The sequence below is a fragment of the Pinus tabuliformis genome, chromosome 1_2 (assembly GCF_031772625.1).
Source record: "Pinus tabuliformis cultivar Carrire ecotype Pingquan chromosome 1_2, CPIR1, whole genome shotgun sequence".
Lineage (NCBI taxonomy): Eukaryota > Viridiplantae > Streptophyta > Pinopsida > Pinales > Pinaceae > Pinus > Pinus tabuliformis.
The window spans coordinates 762,032,570-762,038,874 of record NC_142298.1 but is presented as its reverse complement, the minus strand read 5'-3'; the positions used below and the strand labels follow the sequence as shown (position 1 = coordinate 762,038,874).

General features: G+C 36.3%; 1 long non-coding RNA gene across 1 annotated transcript; it reads right to left on the bottom strand.

The window, feature by feature from the left end:
- Positions 1-438: 438 nt before the first annotated feature.
- On the bottom strand, positions 439-6,062 carry LOC149208048 (uncharacterized). Its single transcript, XR_016252067.1, has 4 exons — positions 5,703-6,062; positions 5,249-5,315; positions 4,815-5,143; positions 439-520 (listed from the first exon to the last, which is right to left on the bottom strand). It is a non-coding gene; the product is annotated as an uncharacterized LOC149208048 (long non-coding RNA).
- Positions 6,063-6,305: the final 243 nt, after the last annotated feature.

Below are 6,305 nucleotides of genomic sequence, written 5' to 3'. Positions count from 1 at the left end.
AAACAAATGCATTCATAGATGAGCAAAAGATAATTGTGAGTAAAATGCATTGCATTGCATATAGTTAAGGTGATTCACCTTCATTTATGAATGATAACCTCCATCTTACATCTTTGACTTTCTCTCCTCGCTGCCTTCCTTTCCTACTACACATCCAATAAACAAAACCACGACCAACTACAAGAAATGAGAGAAAAATATAAAACAAAGTTAAACGAGTACAACAAAAAGCATGACCATGTTAAAACTCAACAAAAACAAAACATGTAGCCAATAACAAACTAAAAATTGCAAACTTCCCCTTTGCACATTATCTCTACCGTAGTGTCATCTCCTCAGCTGAAATGGAAAAGAAAGTGGGGTGAATAACATTCAAATCCAAACATAGATAGTAATGGTAAGCATAATTGAAAACCAATAGTTATTCATAATAGCAAATCCACCTCCTTTGGAGTTTGCTATATAACGGTAAACACTCCATTTTGTATTCCACTTATTCGTGCTCAACCAAACAAGGCATCTACAACAAATACACAATAAGATATTAGAATCAATATACAATTTAAACTGGAGAACTGAATACTTACTCTAAATCGAAAATCGAGCAAACTTACTCTAAGAACTTGTGACAAGGGTTAGCTAAGATAGCCTTGAAGCTATCTACATATCAAATTGTTTAGAATAATTCAATACAGTCATGTCATAGTAATTTGAATGAATAATCTTCTGCATACTCGTGTGAAGGCCAACATTTTGGCTGTTTGTTTCAGAGATTCACAGTGAGGAGACGATTTGTTATTGTAGAGCATGCCAAACACAATTCTATGACTATCGCTAATGCTTATGGTTTGGAGATGGTTTTTGATGCCTTCTAGGTGATTTCAGGGCTTCCTCAATTGCTCGACACTTCTAGGTGATTTCAAGGCTTCCTCAATTGCTCAATACTTTGTGATCTCAAGGATTTTCAATTCCCTGTCATATGTCAAGAGGAAAGGGTTACTAGCTTCGAGCTAGAACTTCTAGGAAAAACATCTATTGTTTCAGCAACTTCTTATTTAGATAGCAAATTTGTGTACATAAGGTCGAGCTATGGAGATTTATAACTTATTCAATTGCATCAGTAGCTAGTCGTTTCAAGATCACAAATATAAGTTTTGGAAAGATATGTAAATATCGATCTTATAACGAACTTTTGTATTTTCAATGAAAGTCAAGCATAAGGTCAAGTTGTTCCCTATTTCGAAGCATTTAAAGAGGGTTTTCTCTTACAGTCCACAGTCATGAGCACGCATCAACAAAGCTACTAGGAATAAAGGAGATTTGGTCATATTTTATAGTACCTACTGGATTTTCTATAATTGTAGTCACAATGTTTTTCAGGTTCTTTTGGTCACAAAAGGGGTAATATTTTCTATATGTAAATTGCAGAAACATTTGGTCATTGAGTTTGATATAAATCCCATCGGTGATGATCCTATGTGGCTTAGATGGGCATATATTTAACATGAGCAAAGGGAAATTATCTGATAACAAAGAAATTTCGCTAGGTATGAAGGCTATCAATCTTCGCAATTTTCGGTCTAGGAATTCAATGCATATTTTTGTAGTGCCACAAAGGAGTGACAGGCTAACAGCTACATAAAATAGCTTTGCCAATCATGGACATTGACGAAAACAAAAGGGCCATGGAGCAATGCGCAGGTTCGGTGGTGATTTAAACGATATTTGGAGCCTACAAAAGAATTAGGCCACCCATGCATGTGAGGAGAATCATTGTAGAAAACACTGGACTCCTTATGTTTGTGGGCAATGTAGCTCTCCCACACCTTGCAGGCTTGCTAGTTACCAAATCAGACAAAATGAATCTCATAAAATAGGACTTTGGCGCATAGTTTTGGTCAACGAGTTGCCATACAAGAGAACTGTTATCTTCTTCACAAGTATTTCCGGACGCTAATGTCGCTTATACAAACTATGAGTTGGTGATTATTTTTAGTTGGAAATTGTTTTTAGCTTAAAGAACTCCAATACAAAGGTGGCCTTCTCATACCTATCGTGACTTTTTTCTCTGTTCGTTCCACGACTATAAAAATACTTCCTTTTTATATTTGTATGCAAACATTGATCTCCAATCTCTTCCATTCTGCCAGTAGGCATAAGCGATTGAATTAACAAATCAAATAAAATGAATCTCATAAAATAGGACTTTGGCGCATAGATTTGGTCAATGAGTTTCCATGCAGGAAAACTGTTATCTTCTTCACATGCTTTTCCCGATGCTAATGTCGCTTATACAAACTCTGGGTTGGTGACTATTTTTTGTTGGAAATTGTTTTTAGCTTAAGAACTTTGATGCAAAGGTCATCTTCTCATACCTATCGTGACTTCTTTCTCTGTTTGTTCCACGACTATAGAAATCATTCCGTTTTATATTTGTATGCAGACATTGATATCCAATCTCTTCCATTCTGCTAGCAGGCATAAGCGATTGAAACACCCAACAATGTATAAAGTCGCATAGTTGTTTGCCTACAACATCATGTTTACGTCTACACAACACAAAATTAAAGGGGTTGCGATGATATAGAAAAATGTTTTGGATTTACATCAAATACAATCTCAAAGAGTTTTTTGGAAGAAAATTATCATTGAAGCTTCTCAGCATATCTCAAGATCGATTCCAGCAATGGAAGTGCAAAGTTAAGCGAAATGTGCTTCTACAGGACTAGATCTCTACTGATGAAGGAGTAAATACTCTCAGACCACCTGTGCTTGGGTTTGTGTGGGTTTGCGTCGAAATAGGTTTTACCCACAAAAGTCTCTATTGATGAAGGAGTCATCACTATCAGACCACATATGCTTGGGTTTGTGTGAGTTTGCACCACGAAAGGGTTTTGCCCTTATATGGACAAAGAACCCAAGCATTGAGATTTTGCACCCAAGGTGTGGGTGTGAAATCAAGAAAAGGAATTATTGTTTATTCATTGTTGCAGGTGGTAACGTCCTCAAGGAGATAGATTGCTAAGGTTGGAGGGTTGTCCATGAGGTTTTGGACAACAATTTTGATATGCACTAGTTAGGGCTTCATCTTATGCAGAGAGCCATCCTATGGTCTGTCCAAATCTCAGTGAAAGAATAGCCCAGATCTTTGATGAATGAAGAGAGTTGAGACCCTAGAAAGGGAGCTTGATGACTCTTTGTTCTGGGTAGAAGTTTGAGACAAAAGGAGAACGAGAAGGGTGATGTTGTAAAGGAAAAGTTAAGGCATGTTCTAAGGTTTGAACAACAATTGTAATTAGACCTAAGAACAGGGATATAGAGTGCATCTTATCACTATTGGTGGGTTGTTTGGAGTAGCCCTAGATTTGGACAATTTAAGGAAACAAATTGCAAAAGAAAGTGCAGGCTTGGAAGCCCTAGATTAGTCATGGTGTTGACTGTGTATGGCTAATTTTGGAATCCCTTTAGAATGCATCTTATCATTGTTGGTGGCTTGTTTTCAATAACCCTAGATCTGGACAATTTAAGTACACAAATTGCACAAGAAAGTTCAGCCTCGGAAGCCCCAGATTAGTCATGGTATTGACTATGTATGCGTAATTTTGGAAGCCCTGAGGGTTGAGCTTTGAAGGATGAAAGGGCAACTGGAGCATCCAGGAAGTTGAAAAGTGGGTAGTCTAGAAGACCTCAAGTACAATGTTCATTAAGAGAATCAATGGGTTGTTACGAGGCAGAGTAATGGAGCCCTGGCTTAGCTTATGAAAGGAGCCATATGGTTGAGAGGGCATATCCAAAAGTCCCAAGGAGTAGACTTCTTAATGCCGCTAGAAGGCTGCTAGTGGGCAAATCCGTGAGCCAAAGTTCAGTTACACAAAAGCAGTCGTGATCATTGATAGTGGAAATTCAAGATGCAAGTTCAGTGATCAGTAGATTGGGAGGCAAGGGGACCCGCCAAATGTGTTCAAGGTACGTGGACTGAAAGGGCTATAGTGCGTGTTGTCAACAAGTAAGTCAAGTGTAATTTGTTTAGGGTAGATTGGTGCTCATAGCAGATGACACCAAGCCCTAGTTGTGTCTGTATATCAAGGTTGTATGTAATGGCCATGATCCCTAGTATGGGAGCCCTAAGATTGTTGTATTACAGTTTGTAACATAACAAGTAGAGGGTTTTAAAAGGTAAAAATTGTCATGTGCACTAGTTGATTCACTGACGTATGTTATTTCGTTGTGAATAGTATAAGTGTTGTCGCATTTGAGTGTGTTTGTGTTCGAGATTTTAGACTCAAACCAAATTCTTTAGTGTCGTGGAAAAATCAACCAGCGTACGCTTGAATTAAGCGCACACAAACCTGCCCTCCATTGGCTAATATTATAAAAGCAACAATCATGAAAAATAAGCACTAAAGATGTGAACCTAAGTATACATTTTCTATTACATATCAAAGTTTTAGGAAAAACTCTTGAATCTCACACACTTGAGTAAAATCATAATATAGTATGAAACCATTACAAAAGGAGAAATCATGGTGCAAAAATCAAATATTCAAGTGTATTATAGGACAACAATATTTTGTAGGATAAAAGTATGGCTCATCCATTCTTTGTGGCAAGTTTGAAGAATTTCTATTGTATCTTCAACACTTGACCTTCGTATATTATACAATTGTAGTCGTTCACTACATAAAACGGATCATTATAGTTGATTATGAGAGCATAGATAAAACATAATAAATTGAATAACAAACAAGTGGAGCAACAAATTAGCAAAAGATACATTTAAGTGAAATGAACTGCATATAGGTATGTTAACTCACCTTCATTTACGAATAATAACCTCCATTTTCTCTATCTGCTTCCTTCATTTCCTTTTCCACATCCAACAAACGAAACCAAGACCAAAGTACAAAAAATGTAAAAAAAAAAAAAAAAACAAAAAAAAAAACAAAGGAAAACGAGTACAACACACCCCACAAATGAAACCAAGACCAAACTACAAAAAATGAGCAAAAAAAAAACAAAGGAAAATAAGTACAACTCAAAGCATGGCCATGCTCAAACTCCGAAAACAAAACATTAAGACAAGAACAAAGAAAAATTGCAAATATCCCCTTTGCACATCATCTCTCCTACAACGTGCTCTCCTCTGCTCAAAGGAAGAAAAGTGGGTTGAACAAGGTTAAAATATACACACAATTAGTAATGGTAAGCATATTTCAAAACCAATAATTATTCATAATAGAAAACGCACCTCCCATAGAGTTTGTTGGGCACTCTCTTTTGTATTCCACTTGTTCCTGCTCATCAAAACAAGCCATCTACAACAGATAAAAAAGAAGATATTAGAGTTGTTATATAATTTAAACTAAAGAGTCGAACGTGATAATTAATCATAATAAGAAACACACCTTTCTTTAAGATTGTTATATAAAAGGGGAGAGTCCATTTTGTATTTCATGTATTCATGTTCAATGGAACAAGCCATTTGCACTAGATATACAATAAAATATTAGATTTCTAATAGAATTTAAACTAGAGAGTTTGAAGGTATGAACATGTCATGCAACTTAGTTTGATTCCAGTGATATTCCGTGTTATATCTCAAAAAAATATAAATTCTATAAACTAGATGTACTTCTGCTCTGAGTAACACAAACAAATCTTTCATAAGATGTAAATTTTTTGGAAAAGGAATCTAAGCATACCTAAACATATTGAACACCGAAAATCCCACGGTCCACAGGACAACAGTGTTGTATGTTAGCACGATGTTTGAATGGTTGAAGGGTCAGTATGCTTGTCTGCTCGACCTTACCCACCTCCTCTACAAGGCACGTTTTGTGGGGGTGCCCATGTGACGTGGAGCAAGAAAACATACATTGCACCATCCTAGACACTGCAACTATAGTCACTCACTGCACAAACTAATATAATATACGAGATCGCAAATAAACCACGAGAGAAAATGAATAACAAATATAGAAAGCAATAAATTAATCATACACATACCTGTTCGCCCTTGGCTAATGTTATAGCAGCAACAACCATGAGCAATAAGCCCTGAAAGTGTGAACCTCAATATAACATTTCCCTTTATTCTGCATCAAAGTTATTGGAAAATTTCAAACCACACACTCATTAACAAGATCATACTACCCTAAATCCATGACAAAACGATAAATCGATTCGCAAAAAAACAAATATATCAGTGATTAAAGGACAATATTCTTCTGTAGGAAAAAAATATGGCTCACCAATCGTCCAATTTAAGTTAGTATAATGTCTAGGGTATCTTCACCTTGACCTTC